We start from the raw sequence: 18,434 nt of genomic DNA, 5'->3' as shown, positions 1-18,434 counted from the left end.
CCCCATGGATGCAACAGCCATCTTCTTGTACTGCAGTACTCGAGAATGAGAGTATACAAATCATTAACAACACAGTGTTGCTGAGCCATGTATGGTCTCCAGCAGGTTAGCTAATCCAGTAATGTCTTCAGATACATACAAATCTGAAACATATCTTCAATCAGAGGAATGTTTCCTCGGAAGGATCCCAATCTTAGTTAGGGTAGACGTAATATTTAATTTGACACAAATTAAAACGTGTCTGTGAAGGATGCACTGTACAGCAAGGTTGGTCTCATTTTTCTTCTTCTATCTATCTATCTATCTATCTATCTATTTTTTAGTATGTATTACAGTATATACTTATACAATATATATTGTGTTCAGTGTGTTCAGGTGAAATAAGAAAGGGAATCTGTATAGTAATACTGTCACTGTTAAAAAAAGAAAGATGCTCTTTAAATTTATTATAATTATGTCTAATTGAATGTATGGCATGCATTACAATAAATAAATAAATGTGCAATGTGTGGGCGGAGATGTTGAGAGAGTTGAGAGAGACTGACCTGGATTTGTGGGTGTTAGTATAAGAACAATTTGTAACATTAAGATGTATATAACATTAAAAGACAACTTCCTTCCTTTTCCTTTACCATTCTGTGTTAGCATATTAGTAGTGAGTGAGTGTGTGTGTGAGAGAGAGAGAGAGAGAGAGAGAGAGAGAGTAGTGGAATGTAATATTTAATTTAACATTCATCATAACCAGTCTTCACAATTGTTTTTATGTGCAAATGTAATTTTAAACTAATAACTGCTGTAATAAAAATAGTGATTTGTGTATATGAGTATCTGTGTGCTGTTGTGTTGTTCGCCGCAAATCTATGGATACTGTATTCATAAAATTTAAATATGAGATATTGAATTTCATGCCTGGGGTAGATGAAACAGGCCAGCAACTAAACAGTCTTTTTCATAAAATAATTAGGTTATTTTGCAAATCTCAGCCCTGCTTCTTAGAGACCATCACAATATCATCCATGATACTATATGTTACTTTTATATCTTCACTATTTCTTCTGAATATACAGAGCTTATATTATAAATGAAAAGCTGCAATTAGCATGTCAGCACACTCATGTTACATTTTTCCAGCATCCAAAATTATTTCCCCTTTCCAAATTCAAACCAATCAAATTGATATACACATCACATACTATTTGGTATAGGTGGGAGCTATTTAAAATAGTATAGACATAACATAAAAAAGAATTAACAATCATTGCCTGACATCAATAATAGTCAAAAATATTCTAATTGTAATGATTCTATTTTTTAAATTCTAATAATAATAATAATAATAATAATTTAAACAATTATTATTATTATTATTATTAATTCATGGCAATGATGCATGACCTTTCCAGGCTTCTGTATGTGCCACTATAAATCTCCCAAACTGTTTGTGGATACAGAATTTTTCACAGCTCCAGTTTCAGTTGGAGGAAAAAAAAAAAATCAATGGACATTCGGATGTGCTCCAACTGAAATGCTGCCCATTCATTTAGTTCTGATTCAAGAAATCTCTTGCTTTTTCCCACATATTTTTGAGCCTGCCTTCTGCAGATTTGCATGGGAGAAACATGCACGCAGCTTAGAGGGAACACTGATGTACAGCGTGTTCAACGGGTTGTACTCTTGCATATCCGAGTGCTGAACGTTCAACCGGCACTACATGGAAAATAAATCTTTCCAAAAAATGTACTTCAGAACCATAGAATCTTAATACAGCAGAACCTATTAAAGAGACTCTACATCTATCCCTCACAAATTCAGTTTCTACTGCATGAAATTAAAAATGGTGTCTACCCTGACTAAAGTCTACAGAAGTGCATGCACATGCAGAAAGAGAGGCCTAGGAGAAAAACCATTTTCTTCATTAACATTGGCGAAGCCTATTTCCTCTAGTACATTCAAGACAATTACCAGGCTTCATAACGCAGCTCTAGTGGAGAATTACAGCACAGCCCTTCTCTCTTGGTTGCAGACCATGCATTATTAATTGGAGCAGTTCAAAGTAAATAATTACATCTCATTATCAAAGCTTGGGTTTCTAGTATGGAGGCATGTCCTCTCTATTTCTTTAATGAGTCTCCAGGCTGGCCCATTTTGCATTGTTAGAGATGTTAGGTTTGAAAGAGGCAACTCCTCCCCAACTGGGGTTCTGTAGTGCGAAATCAGAGGGCAAAAAGGAACAAACTGCCGCTATCAGTACACCGACTGGCGTTCGCCATCAGGGCTGGGCTCGCATTCAAGGGCTGCATTCATTATTTTTGTCCCAGCTTCTGCCATTCTGTTACATCTGGCGAATTTGGGAGATTGACTCAGCCTCTGTTGCTCACTTCAAGATAGAGGCAATGCAAAGAAATTTGTTGTAGGTCAGGGACATGACTAGACTCGACATGAGGGGCTGAGCCCACGCTCCATTTTAGAAATCAGAGATACAACGTGACTTGACTATCCTAGTTAAATTACGCATTGAATGTGTTTTTAGCCCTATATTAAATTAGGCTGGTAAAAAAAAAAAATATGTCAGCTAATTCTAAAATGCTTTAATAACCAATATTGATGTATAACAAAAGGGATTTCCTAATTACATTCACCAGAGGCCTTTCTGTTACATTAACATAACACAATTCTGCACCATTCAGATTAGAATCGAGAGTGGCTTTTAAATTTCAGTTCAGTAACTTAATCTGAACTGAATTTGAAATGAGGCAATGGAATTTCAAATAAATCTAAATGTAAGGAAGTACATTAAAATAAACTGAAATTCAAAGAATTTCTTATAACTAAAACTTTTAACTAGAAGAGTTTGAAAAAGTTTGACAAGATTTAATTGTTCAAATCTTTGAAAAATGAAAGGGTTGTAGGCCTATACTGCAGCTTTGGAGTAAGGAAGATTTTTTTTTTATTATTATTAATATTTTTATTCAGCAGTGACACATTAAATTGATCAAAAGTAAGAGTAAAGACTTTTACATCACACAAATAAATGCTGTTCTTTTGAACTTTCAATTCAAAGAGTCCTAAAAAGTGTAAGTGTATTAAAATTTCCATAAAAATATTAAGCAGCACAACTGTTTTGAAGATTAATAATACTAAGAAATGTTTCTTGAGCAACAAATCAGCATATTAAAATGATTTCTGAAGGATCCTTAAGAATGGAGTAAAGACTGATGAAATTTAACTTTGCCATAACCTAAATAAATTACATTTTAAAATATGTTAAAATAGAAAACACATTTTAAATTGTAATAATATTTCACAATATTACTGTTTTACTGTATTTTGATCAAATAAATGCAGCCTTTGTGAACATAAGAGACAACATTAAACAATGTTTGAACTGCAATTGAGTAAGTTCCTCTTCCTATCATACCAAATTCACACTAATGAAAAGAAAGAGGTCCAAAAATCATAAATTCTGTACCATCCTGATATATACAAAGTGAGTAATTAGTGAATATTAAAAACAATGTTGGCAAGAGAAAGAAAAAACACTCACTCATTGCCAGAATTCTGCACTTCAACACTCAAAAGCTGTCAAGTCGTGCCGCTCACTTGCACTGTAGACAGGGAATTAAAATACAGCCAATGGATATTAAATCAATTTGCTCTTAAAATTGCTGCACTAAATACACATAAAAAGAAAACAATGATTCAAGGCTATAGCACAAAAAGCCAGAACTAGTCATGTTACTGCTAGGTAGGTCAGTGATTTCATAACAGTCACACTTTGTGGTGACAGACCTTTTCTTCCATTTAAGGGAAGATGCATCAAATAAGTTGTGTGAAAAAAAATCACATCACAACAGTTCAGTTACTGCATTGTGAGCACAAGTGTGAATGGAGCTTGCTTGCTTTATAAAAGCATACAGTGATGTCCGTGTTCCCAGTCACCGTAGATTCACTTCAAATGATGGGCAAGGAGCTGATCATTTTCATTAAACCTTTACATGTGGCCCCTCACCCCTGGAGTCTTATCTATTATGAAATACATAATCTGGCGGCAAGAGATAGGAGGGAGAATATGATCCAATTGGCAGTGTCAGGACAGCGAGTCTTTGGCTGTAAGCCTGCCCCGGCCCAGGACTGAGCATGATGCTGGTGGGCTAGTTAAATGTGCTCATTTCACACACCATTTCACATGAGGCGCTCATACGGGGGTCCGCCGCTCAACGTGACATAAGGGAACACAAAGTCTCCGCAGGACTTTGCGCTGTTGCATTGCTTTGTTGAATATCTTGAAGGAATATGCAGAATGCAGTTGAAATGGCACTGCTGGATTCGTGTGGGCTGGGCTAATAGAGATCTTTGCTCAGGGTAATTCATGTTATGTGGGTAGCAAGGGCAAAGATCAATACAACAGCACACAATCTCCTCAGGTGGGTTAATGGGGAGTTTCACTCCAGAGGCAAAATTACAGCATACAGTCAATCAGATGATGATAAATTGTTGTAAAAGACTGCTATTGAGTAATTCTTATCTTTTGCAATTTTGTATGATGAAATCCAATTTTTGCATTACAAATTGTATTATGAGTCAAAATGAATGATAAAATGAATGTTTAACATGATTTTCAGAATATCTTTATAAATATCTTAATGTTAATATGCCCACCTTTTCATTTAAAGGAATAGTTCACCCAAAAATGAAAATTTGCTGAAAATGTACTCCCCCTCAGGCCATCCGAGAAGTAGATGAGTTTGTTTCTTCATCTGGAATTTAGCATTATATCACTTGCTCATCAGTGGATCCTCTGCAGTGAATGGGTGCCATCAGAATGAGAGTCCAAACACCTGATAAAAGCATTGCAATATTTCACAAGTAATCCACACGACTCCAGTCCATAAAGCAAAGTCTTGTGAAGTGAAAGGCTTGCTTTTGTGAAGTGAAAAGCATTTTTATAAAAACAGTTGCTTCCGGCTTAAATACCAGTCCTCTATTCATAATATAATATTATAGTGAAAAATTGTCTTGTCTGAATCAGGAGAAAAATATGCACAGATCAAGAACTGTTTACAAGTGAAAACAGTTCTAAACAAATATGTCGGTGGATTTTGATGTGAGAGGTATTGTGATGGTTATATCATCTGTTTGGACTCTCATTCTGATGGCCCCCATTCACTGCAGAGGATCCATTGGTGAGCAAGTGATGTAATGCAAAATTTCTCAAAATATGTTCTGATGAGAAAACAAACTCATCTACATCTTGGATGGCTTGAAGGTGAGTACATTTTCAGCAAATTTTCATTTTTGGGTGAACTATTCCTTTAACAGCAGAACTCAAGCTGACATGAAATCTACAGTTTTGTGCAAAACCTAATGATCCATGTCGTCCAGCATGATCTGAGTATGTTTCAAAGGCAATGCAGAAGGAATCTGTTGATTTTTTTTGGTAGAAAAGCTCACGATCAAAGTCAAAAACTCTCAAAATTATTTGATTATTGATCCAGAAACAGTACAGAATCTGTACTAAATATTAATAAATATTTTTATTCAATTATTATTAAATTCTTTGCTTTAACTTTGTTAAACCCTAAAACATTCCAGGTTTAAAGGGGTCATACGATGCTTTTTTAAAGATCTCTCTCTCTCTCTCTCTCTCTCTCTCTCTCTCTCTCTCTCTCGTGTGTGCGCATGCGTGGGCATTTGCTGAGTGAGTGGAGTGTGAATCAGAGCGAGACTGTGGAGTCCTTTCCCATTTCAAAGGTCTGTTTACTTAAGTGTTGTTTCTCTCACTGGTTTTATTTAAGCTTTTTTACTGTGTATGGTCACAAAGTACTGAAAATATTGTGGTGGGGGGTTGTGTAGCCGGTGGCTGCCATGGCGAATGCGGAGACGGAAAGTTATGAGCAACTCACCCGGCACCATGGAATAAAAGTGCCGGTTGGAGTTGAGTGCTCGGTTGAAGAATGTGTGTTAGTGGTAGGAGAGGTGGTTGGTCACAGTAGTATTCGTTCGGCGTCTCGAATGAACGGTTCTGTGGTGTTATTTTTGGATAAAGTTGAAAAAGTGAACACAATAGTTGAAAATGGGATAGTCCTCAATGGTAGTTTGATTAAGGTTTTCCCACTTGTTAATCCAGCAAGAAAAGTGTTGCTTTCTACTGTGCCCCCATTTATTAGTGATGAAGCACTGAAACGCAAATTATCTCGTTATGGACAGTTGGTTTTTGCGATTAAGAAAATCCCCCTAGGCTGCAAATCTCCATTGTTGAAGCACGTTGTGTCTTTCCGCAGACAAGTGCATATGATTTTGAGGAGTGATATTGATGAACTGAATATTACTTTTAAATTTAAAGTTGATAGTTTTGATTATCTAATCTTTGTAACAACTGAGAGCATGAAATGCTTTGGATGCCGGAAGGTGGGCCATTTGGTACGCGCTTGTCCAGAAAGAAACGCGTCAAAGGTTTCAGATGTTGAAAGTGGGTCTAATGAAGGTCAGAGTGTGGAAAAAGAAAGCGAAGTTGGTGAGGTTTCGGATTTGAGTGTGGACAAAGAAGATCTAGGAAGTGGAGTAAAGAATAGTGAGAAACTAATTCAAAAAAATTATGAGACAATGGATATTGTTTTTGATGAGATGGAGGGTGAAATACTTAAAGAGGATGAAGAGGTATTTAAAGTGCCGGCAGTGAAGAGGAAGTCGAATCTTTGTGAGATGGAAAATACATCAAAGAAAAAGGCACATGATGAGATTGTTACTGAAAGTTCTGAGGAAGTTTTGAATGTAAGTGAGGTGTCTTCTCAGAAAGTGAGCGAGATTGTTCTGAAGTGGAAGTTGAGGGAAATATGAGTAAAGATTATAGTGGTTACAGTTTGGAAAGAATGAAACAGTTTCTGCAGCGTACAAAAGGAATGAGGAATGTGGAGGTTATAGATTTTTTTTCCTGATCTTTCATTATTCATTGACTCAGCAAAGATTCTTATGAAACAGAAAGGTGAAATATGTTTGTCAAACCCTGAGGTGTATCGTTTAAAAAAGATTGTACAAAAGGTGCGTCCTCAGACAATGCGTAATGATATGTCACAAGAATAATGGAGTAAGATGGATTTGGTTTTTTGTGCTTTTTTCATACCTCATAATGAGTAATTTTAAAATATCTTCCCTGAATGTAAATGGGGCGAGGGATTAAGCAAAAGAGCGCAAGTTTATGAGTTAATGAAACTAAAAAATATAGATGTTATGTTTTTGCAAGAGACTCACAGCACAAAGGAAAATGAAGTTGAATGGATGAAGGAGTGGGAAGGAAAGATTATTTTGAGTCGTAAGACTGCTCTTAGTGCTGGGGTGGCTGTTTTGTTCTCAAAGACTTGCCTACCAATATCTTATGATGTTATTGAAGTAATACAAGGCCATTTAATTAAGATAATAGCAAAGTTTGAAAATGTTACTATGGAATTGATAAATGTCTATGCTCCTGTAAAGTCAATGGAAAGAATGTTGTTTCTTGAAACTTTATGTGGTAGTCTGAAACAATGTCATATGGAAAGTTTTCTAGTACTGGGTGGGGATTTTAATTGTACAAGCAATGATTTAGATAGAAATCACATTGAACCTCATATGGCATCAAAAAACAAATTATTAAATATGATTAAAACTTTGCAACTTTGTGATGTGTGGAGGAATTTTCATTGTAACGAAAGGCAATATACATGGGCTCATGTGAAAGAAAATTGTATCTCTTTGGCAAGACTGGATCTGTTTTATTGTTTTAAATATCAGAAACAATGTTTTAAATCTTGTTATATTTGTCCTGTTGGTTTCTCTGATCACTCAATGGTAGTAGCATGTGTTTTTATTAATTCTGCTAAAATTAAGAGTGCCTATTGGCATTTTAATAGTGCTTTACTTGAAGATGCCCATTTTTGTAAATGTTTTTCTTTCTTTTGGTTGGGGTGGAAATCTAAAAAGTCTTCTTTTACATCAATAATACAACAGTGGTGGGATATTGGGAAGGTGCAGATACAAAAACTCTGTAATCAGTACACTTTTAATGTTACTAGAGGCATGGTTCAATCCATAAGAAGTCTAGAGATGGATATAGTGGAACTTCAGACTTTAAATGGAGCCACTGCAAATCAAATCCAATTGCGGGCTCTTAAAGGAAAAAAAGCAACATTAGCAGATCTATTAGGTACAAGGTCTCAGGGGGCATTGGTTAGATCCAGATTTCAGAGTCTTTCTGAAATGGATGCCCCGTCAAAGTTCTTTTTCAGTTTGGAAAGGAAAAATGGCCAAAGAAAAAGTATTCAGTGTTTACGGTCAGAAGATGGAAAAGTTCTTACTGAGGTTTCTGACATTCGTAAAAGGGCTGTCAGTTTTTATAAGGAGCTGTATACCCGCAGTTTTGTGGATGGCCAGTTAATGGCTGAATTTGTGGCAGATCATCTTCCAAAAGTGAATGAGGATTCATATGCAAAATTGGTATGCCCCTTAACAATAGAGGAAGTTTTTAATGCTTTGCAGAGTATGAAAAATGGTAAAGCACCAGGATTAGATGGGTTGCCTGTTGAATTTTACAAGGCATATTGGCATTTGTTAGGAGAAGATCTACTTGCAGTTTTAAGTGATAGTTTGGATAAAGGACAACTGCCACTAAGTTGCAGAAGAGCTGTTTTAACCTTGCTCCCTAAGAAAGGTGATCTCAAAGAGATAAAAAAACTGGAGACCAGTTTCTTTACTATGCACTGATTATAAGATGTTATCGAAAGCTTTGGCAAACAGACTGAAGGAGGTAATTGGACAAGTTATACATTTAGATCAATCTTATTGTGTACCTAATAGATCAATAGTGGATAATATATCCTTGATTCGGGATGTGTTGGAAGTCTCAAGACTCTTTGGAAAAAAATGTGGTCTAATTTCCTTAGATCAAGAGAAGGCGTTTGATCGGGTGGATCATCAGTTTTTATGGTATATTTTTGAAACTTTTGGTTTTCCACCTGCTTTCACTGCCTTTATTAAAGTGCTTTATGAGGATATTGAAAGTGTACTGAAAATCAATGGTGGTTTGAGTAGCCCTTTTAAAATACAAAGGGGGATTAGACAAGGATGCGCCTTGTCAGGTATGCTTTACTCAATAGCAATAGAACCCATGCTAAATAAAATTAGGACTCATTTAGATGGTTTTAGATATGAGAGTACTTTTCCACCCATAAAACTATCAGCTTATGCAGATGATGTATTGGTTTTAACCAGTGGACAGGATGATATTGATAAACTGGTTGATATTGTTAATATTTATGCAAAAATTTCATCTGCAAAAGTAAATTGGGCTAAAAGTTCAGCATATAGGGTTGGAAAATGGAATGAAGGAGAACTGGTTTTACCAGGTGAAATGGTTTGGTCACAAAGAGGTCTTAAATATCTTGGAGTTTTTTTGGGTGATGAAATAATAATGCAAAGAAACTGGGAAAATGTTCTGGAAAATGTAGAAGGAAGATTAGGAAGGTGGAAATGGATTTTACCTAAAATATCTTTTAGGGGGAGAGCATTAATTATTAATAATCTAGTAGCCTCCTCATTATGGCACAGGTTATCAGTTTTAGAGCCTCCGGTAGGGGTTCTTGGAAAAATACAGGTCAAGATGATACATTTCTTTTGGGATAGATTACATTGGTTACCACAAAATATTCTTTATCTTCCAAAGGAAGAAGGTGGACAAGGAGTTGTTGATCTTATAAGTAGGAAAGTAGCTTTTAGGCTACAGTTTGTTCAAAAGTTTTTATATAGTCCAAATATATCATGGTTTGGACCAGCCTGTTGCCTTTTAAGTAAGGTTGGAGGGTGGGGTTTTAGAAGAAATATTTTTTGGACAGATTGTAAGAGTTTTCATTTGAAGTCTATTTCTTCCTTTTATGAGAGTGTAAGAAGAGCATGGTGTATGGTACAGGTTAAAAGATCAATGTCATGTAAGTCTTTGTATTGGTTTTTGGAAGAACCTTTGATTAATGGTGCTCGACTGGAGTTTTGTGGACATACAACTTTATGGTTGATGCAAACGTTAACAAAAGCCAAAGTTGTTAAAATGAAGGACTTAATAGAAGTGGCTGGTATCACATTGGACAATGCTGATGCACTTGCGCAGAGACTTGGAATTAAATCAACAAGGACAGTCCATCTTTTGTTAAAGAAGTGGCGAGAAAATTTGAGTGAAGAAGATTGGAACTTTGTGTCGAGTCAAGCGCTTCCTGATAAAACGGATCTTTTTCCTTGTATAGTGATCTCTAAAAGTGTAATTGAAAATGTTTTAATGACCTCAGAGAATTTGAGAGACTTAACTTTTGATACAATGGGTGGAAAGAGTTTATATAAAGTTTGTGTGAAGGTGATAAATAAAGAGAAACTAAAACGAATGGATACACCATGGAGAGACCATTTAAGTGCTGATATTGAAGTTAAGCCTTTTTGGGGCTCTTGTTACAAACCACCATTGACTAAAAATGTGGGTGATCTTCGATGGCGAATTTTACATGGGATTGTTGCTGTAAATGCTTTTATCTCAGTGTTGAACCCAAATGTGCAAGATTGCTGTCCTTTTTGTGATCAAAGAGAAAACATATTTCATTGTTTTATGCATTGTGAGAGATTAAGACCTTTGTTTGCTTTATTGGAGATTATATTTACTAATGTTAATGAAATGTTTACAATGATTGTGTTTATTTTTGGTTTTAAATATTGCAAAAGGAAAAAGAGGAAAGGACGGTTGTTCAATTTTATTTTGGGTCAAGCCAAAATGGCAGTTTATATTAGAAGGAAATATAAAATTGCTCATGGCAGTAGTAAAAATGTTGAATTGTTGTTCAAGGGACTCATAAAAGCTAGAATAAAACATGATAGTCTTTGCAACTTCAGGGATCTTATCTATGCACAATCAGCTTGTAACACTCCAAAGAGAAAGGAAAACTTGAAATCGCATCATATGACCCCTTTAAGTGATAAAACTCTTAGATTTTCAATGTGATCTCAGACCAGACTTTGAGCCAATGATTATATTCTTATTCATTCGTTTTGATACGCATTTGACAATTATAAAATATTTTGATTATACAGATACCATTTCTATCCAGACAATTTCAAATATTTAAACTGTAGCATATGATTTATTTCCTCTTCTCAATTTGCCCATCATTGTTTTTTCATAACTCATTGTTCTGCCAAATGACTAATGACCATTTACTCATCATTTATCACTGTGGGTACCAAAAATATATTTTTTTGCTTTTCAAGCAAGTCCTAAATCAAGCTCAGAGTGCAGTCGAGCAAACAAAGACGATTTAAGAGAAAATCTGGAAAAAAGGAGCGCTTCTGAAACGATGCACGTGCCTTGCATCCAGACACCCATGCAGAAGCGGCCTAATGAGTTGGCTCTCACCAGAGAGGTGGACAATACCCTGCAACCATCGGTCTGAAATGAACCGATGCAGAGCTTGAGCCAGACTACTGAGTTCTCCGTTTCATACAGTCCATTGAGTTCCTCTGGGGGGGGGTACGATCTCGTGCCACAGATCCTCTTACCCAAAACACTACACGGCCCATTTGCGGTAATAGAGCACATAGGAACATTTTTGCTGTGTATGCTATGGATTGAGAAACACTTTAGGGGACGGTGAGGAAGCTAGTGCTGCGCCCCCCCCCCCCCAGTCTTCGAGCTGTTGGCCAGGGTCTCCTAAAGCAGATGGTCTGGAATGAAGACACTCAATATGACCTAATATGTCTCATTACACACTTACACAATAATATACTGAAGCAGTGAACTATTTTCCATTTAAATAGGCTGCAAAGGTCTCTTTCTTAATGAATATCTTGGTCTTGTTGAGTAAAAGTACCTAAACATCATTACACCAAGATGAATCTAACTGAGAATAAAATTGCTTGTTTTAAAACTTAATATGAAAAGGCATTCATTCGCAAACCTATTTTGTGTCCATAATGTCACAAATTTACGAGCGAAACAGGATATTTGAAACAAAATATACGTGGGATGAGACTTGATGTTATCTATTGGGAAATTATTAGATTGTAGTGAACAATTCATACCAGGATGGAGAAAAAATAATGTTAACATTAACCAATAGCCTATTTGAGTATTTTCAGGAACGGAAAAAAGTTATTTTAATTAGCTCATTCAATTTCCAGAACATTTCCTTTCACTGTTCCTTGCTGGTGGAATGATCTTCCTAACCATATCCAGTCATACAAATCCCTGACAATTTTCCAGAAACAACTGAAACTTGAGAGAAACTTTCAGCATTGCGAGATATAAACTCAGAATTGAGGCATGTTAATTCGCAATCGCAATTCTGAGAAGAAAAGTCAGAATTGTGAGATATAAACTCAGAATTGCAAGGAAAAAAAAAGTGAGATAAAAAGTCACAATTACTCTTTTTATTTTTTATTCTACGGGCTTCCATACTTAACTGCATCCTGCTGACTTTAAAAAATATATATTATTTTCGTTCACTATTATATCCATCCTTCTTCTAACTTTACTATTCTGGACACTGTTTGAACATGCTATTGCTAACACTTCTTGTGGTATTGCCTCCTTATGACAAATCATTGTATTCCTCATTTGTAAGTCATATTAGATAAAAGCATCTGCTAAATGAATTAATGTAAATTAAAGATTACAAAAGACATTTTCTTTGGAAAAATGTGCACTGGTAAATCATACCCAATAAGACCAGAAACATGTGTTAAGAGGGTACATTTTTTTTATTTTAATAACCCATAAATCGCAATATGTTGATTATTTATATTTTTCTGGCAGCAATTTTTGCTGTGAATCTTCACAGCTAACACACTTCTGACTTAAGCTGTCATGCTTACACCGCTTTAAATATGCAAGGCTTGTTAATATTTGGGTAATGATCTTAATTTAAATTCTTCCGTGTCACAAGTCTGCATCAGGCACTGCAATCGACCCGGCCTGTGAAGGCGAGGACAAGAAATAGAGGTGAGAGATAGTGCAAGAAAAGGAGAGGGAGAGTCTGCATCTAAAAAGCTCATGCAACTCTGAACTGTACTGATGTGAAAAACAGATGTAGGCGATGATCTGGTATAGGCTATCACACTACACTCAATTCACTGTCTCCTTTTAGCCCTATTCTGTGCCAGAGGGTGTCATCAGATAATGTGGGCAGAAAATCCATAAGCAGGAGCCTCTGACACGGGACTAAATTGAGTCAGAATGTGTTTTTATGCTTAGTCAGTTGGTTTAAGTAATTAAGTTTCGATATCAGTCGAACTTCCTCAAGCAATGGTTTTTGATCTTAAAGAGGACTGCTTATTCGCCAGCCAGTGATAATTAATTTAACACACGCACAGAGGCTGAAAGAAGACATTACAATAATCTTATCCACATGCATTTCACATTTTTCCCCATCCAAACTGTGAATCTCATTGCTCCAGCCCTGAACAGCAGACAACAGATTTAAAAATACAACATTCATAGCAACAGTGATAATGCAAAGACTGAATTCCCACATCATATCACATCACAGTCTGACTTCTGACTTGAGTATGATCCCGACTGGTGCATTGGAATAATGTAGGTCTGCCATTAACCACCCTCAGCAACGTTAAAAAAAATATACTCATTATCATTTCACATAGAATGCAAAATCCTCTATTTCTTTATCAAGTAAGAGTTCCGATCCAAAAAGAAGCATCATTATAATCATTTCTGGTTGCATTACGCCAAACCAAAAACAACTGCGGAGCATGCCACGGAGGCAGCCATCAGCGTCGGCGCCATCGTTAGAATATCGACTACTGACTACATCAGTAGTCAATCTGAATTACATTTAATCTGAATCTAATTGCAGTATAATTATCGGTTTTAGCTCATTACCATTACTCAAAAGTAAACTCAAATAAGAGCGAAGCTTTATGGGCCTCTGCCAATCTATTTCACACCACAGAAATGCCACAAATTGTTCCAATTCAAGGACTTTAGAAAACGGAAACTGTTAAGTTATTTAGGTGCTAACAAACAGTTTTTGGCCCTCTGTCAGCAGTTGGTAACTATATTCAGTTGCAAATAATAACAAACATTGACAAACAAATAATTCAAAACACATTTCCCTTATATAAATTCCTTGCCTATAGCCCAGAAAGGTGACATTAGGTGAAGGACGAGCATTGTGACTTATTTCGTTTTTTCAGTCTGCTTGTGTTGTCCACCGCTCTCGATGGAGGTAAACACCGTTAACCGACACAGACTCTCAACCCGGAGGAAAACTCAGGGTCAAATGGCATTTACAGAGCAAGAGTCCTAAGAAACCCTATGAATAATGTATAAAACCTAGCGTTGTTTCCTTTTCTACTGTGCAGAACTTACATGGTGCGTGATCAGACTCATAAGGAGCGCAAACGTACACTTCATCAATTGATGTCATCGAGTGGCCGGAGAGACGTACAAAATTTGTCACAGGCCAAAAGTTTACAAGTTGGCACCGCACCAGTTTTCCTGAATTCCCCATCGCCGTGATGGAAAAGTTAATTAGCTCATTCAATTATGTAATAGAGCAATCTTGGCGGAGCCTGTAATTGCCAGACCTTAGCGTTCCAAGCAAAAGCTCTTTCCATTGCTTTAAAAGCTTCTCTGGACTAATGAAGTCTGGAGAAGTGACTTCATACTGTACTTGGCTATGCATACACAGAGAGACATGCTTCTCTATCATACACCCAGTTTCTACAGCAGCTCCTGATGTTGTCCAACCAGAGGCCACAGAAAACTCTTTTTGCAGTGGCAAAACAGGGAAATTCAGTACTCTATGCTTTATGATCAATGGGTTTGTAGCGCTCTCACAAAGACCCAGTGAGTGAGTCACTGCTGCGACAGCCTCTCCATACTACAAAAGCCACTGCACTCCATCACACATTGTTACAGCACATCATGTAGGTGTACGCTTTTGTATTACATAGTTGACTCATTAGATCTGACAATGTGATGCCGATCGGTATTATGGTACAAAGTTTCAAGTCAAGGCATCGAAACTTCCATGCAGCCTTCTGACTGACACCTCCCAACTTTTTATTTTTTACAGGTGTTTCATTTAACCTGTCTCTGGCAATTTCCAGTGCCAATTACAGACAAATTTAGATTGCAAAAACTATTGTTAATGCCAAAACATCCATTAATGTTATTAAAGCATGTGAAGACGTTTATACAAACCTATCTAACATGCTTTCTAAACTAGCCCATCTGGTCCAGATGGCCTCAAGGTTTGACATCTGCAAGGCTGATAAAACTCTTTGCTTCCTCCAGACCTCCACAGGCTATATCTGGGTCAATGACATGATGCATCTATTAAATTATAAAATGATACATTATAATGCAAACCATAAAAAAATATTTTCTAAAATAAATATGGCTTCAAATTCTGAAGGTAAGTTATTTTAATATTTAGTTGTGGTGCTTAAAGTAAAAAATGTTTAGGTGGTGTAACTACATGGAGGTATTTTATATATGAAATATGGGCCCCACTTTATATTAAGTGGCCTTAACTACTATGTACTTGCAAAAATATATAAGTACAATGTAAACACATGTATGTACACAATAAGTGCATTGCACCAAATTATTAATTTAAATGTAAGTGCATAGTTGTTAAGGCCACTTAATATAAAGTGGGTCCGAAATATGAAAATGTGTTGGTGTGTGTGTGTAGAATTAAGTATATATTAAATTCTCTCTCTCTCTCTCTCTATATATATATATATATATATATATACACACACACACACACACACACACACACACACAAACATACATATATTTTAATATTAATATCTATAAAAATATTATCCCCCAAATCAAAGTCAGCGTGGCATAGCCAACATGCAGCCTTTTTTGTCATGTGACAAGAAAACTATATATATATATATATATATATATATATATATATAAACATTGTTCATGTAAAAAAGGTTTAGCTCAAATGTTTAAAAACATGTTACTTTTTTTATATCTATATATAAAAGTTTATTAACTTGTCACATGCGTTTTTTTAAAAGATTTCTCCCCCTTATCTAGTACATGCTTATGCCATTGACCCATCTTCTAATATCTCACTTCTGTAGCGGCAAGTGACCAAGAGAGTCAATATGTGAGACAGACTGAAATATTATTCACCATTAAAATATTCTCATTGCGAGGAAGCCCACCTATCCAACTTGTAAACATTTTTTCCCCAGTAAACCTTAATAGAAACATTCAGTCCTGACGATTAGCATATGAATCAGTGATATGCATTCACTCCAAGAGGCGTTGATATACAACAGTAAAACCTGTTGTTTAGAACAAAGTGATGGGCAGAACTTCCCACTGCTATATTCACAGAGCAATGCAGAAATACGCCATATAAGCACAGAAAAGTCTGATTTGCCAAAGTGCCGCACAACTGGTCGATATGTATGTTGAAGCCATTATCTTCTAAATGTCTCACAAACATCGTGCCTACCTCTATTATTACGTGGAAACCAACAAATATCGCTATGATATCAACAAATCAACATCGACGAAATAAATCGAGCGACGCTTTCCCCGCAAGGAATCCGTGAGAGATGTTCAAAGTTGACCCATTTCCATGCACTTACCTTCTTCTATCTGCCGCCGCTGTTGCCAAACACCTCCAGTATGATCACGTAAACACAGTCGACTGCAGATTTTTGGGTATCTCGTTAATCACTTGATGTACGATGGCCCCCAATACGACAAACTCCATTCCCCACGTACGGAAATCACACGCAAATCTCCCAAAGCGCGATGCCAAGTGGGAAAAGCTGTTGCGCTGTCCAGTGAAAGTGGTGCTGAAACGCTCTCGGAGCCGAAGTACTTTCCATTTCTCCAGGTCTCTGTGTCCATTAATTCAATATTGGCAAATATTGTTCGTCTTGTGTTAGGAGCTCATACCTGAAGAGATAGTACTGCACTGAGCATAACTGGAGAGCAGAGCCGTGCTGAGATGTAGGCAGCGCTCTTCAGTCGAAACAGTGCATTCAACGCCCACATAGCCCACTCTATTTGATCACACACACACAACGCAGAACATACATTGACTGATGAAAGAGCTTTCGTGCAGCTTACTAAGGAAGCCTTAACAAAAAAATATTGATTTCTTTAATAAATATATCTGCATATGCACGATCTTAAAAGCAGATAAGGATGCTTTTAATAAAGCCTACAGCCCTTGTCAAAAATCCTGCAGGAATTCTCATTACCTTACGATATATGGTAAAGATGTATATTTCAAAAGTCAATAAATGGAATTTTACTGTAAAGATTTTATGGTAACAAGTACTGTATAAAAGTGCTTTTTATGAGTAAAAAGTATGAATTACCTTATAATTTATTGATAAAAATATATAGGCATATCTCACACAATAACAAACATTCCCATAATTCCCTGAAGGACAACAAAGGTATTTAAATAGCTCGAATATATGTTGATATAATAACATTCTATAATTTAATATAGAGAACTGTAAAATACACAATCATAACACATTATGTAATGCCTGTGAATATTGTCACTGTAAATTGTTTTACAGTAAAATAATGGCAATCATAGCTGCTATTTTACCATATTTTACTGTAAATAAAAAGACTCTAAAGAACCGAATAAGATGCTACAGAATAAACAATAAAGTTGAGGGGGGAAAAAGCACTTCAGTTTATCCAGTAGGATTTTAATAGATTTTTTTAAAGCAGTCTTGTTTGATCCCATTACTATTGTTTATGTTTGCTTGTTTGTTTGTTTGTTTTTGTTTTGTTTTGTTTTGTTTATTCTTCACTATGGAAAGAAAATTAGTTGAATACACTTTTAAAACCAGTGTAACCAGTGTCCTGGAGACAATTATACATCTTCTTGTACATGCAAGATGTTAAATATAAAGCATAAAGATTCAGGGCATTGATAACCACAGTGCAGTGAGCAAAAGAGGATTTAAAAATACAGAATGTCCCGAAGGATACTTTTTTGGAATGCTAAATATACCCATTTATGCATTGCTGTTTTTTTTTTTGAGGATGCATTTAGTCTCAAAGCACGTCAGTATAAATCTGGACTTGAATAAAAGGTAGGCAACATCTACATTTGGATGGTAGTGTTGTATTTGAGCGTTCTCTCAGGACTTTTCATTATGAATTCTTCATTCTAATATATTCAGATACATGCTTTCAACTTCAGTGTCTTCCAAACAATTTCCCCAGGGGATTATGATAACAAAATGACTAATGTATTCTGCACAATACACTGATACCTTTCTAGTGTTAACCTATACAACTTGTTGTTCGTGTTGTTCTTAAAAAGTCAAAATGACATTAAACCCTCTTCACAAGTACAATGTATTAGTTGTTTGCTGATAATTTTTTATTTAAA

At 36.0% G+C, this 18,434-nt stretch overlaps 1 protein-coding gene across 1 annotated transcript in view; it reads right to left on the bottom strand.

Moving 5' to 3' along the window:
- LOC107668159 (metabotropic glutamate receptor 4-like) overlaps nt 1-16,982 on the bottom strand; it is a gene marked incomplete at its 3' end in the record, with an annotated part of 130,521 nt that extends 113,539 nt beyond the window's left edge. Inside the window, exon 1 of the mRNA XM_016459955.1 lies at nt 16,651-16,982. The remainder of the gene's footprint in view (nt 1-16,650) is intronic.
- Nucleotides 16,983-18,434: the final 1,452 nt, after the last annotated feature.

Source organism: Sinocyclocheilus anshuiensis, unplaced genomic scaffold (genome assembly GCF_001515605.1).
Source record: "Sinocyclocheilus anshuiensis isolate Anshui unplaced genomic scaffold, SAMN03320099.WGS_v1.1 scaffold2649, whole genome shotgun sequence".
Classification (NCBI taxonomy): domain Eukaryota; kingdom Metazoa; phylum Chordata; class Actinopteri; order Cypriniformes; family Cyprinidae; genus Sinocyclocheilus; species Sinocyclocheilus anshuiensis.
Note: the sequence above shows the minus strand (reverse complement) of the source record. Positions and strands in the feature narration are given on the sequence as shown.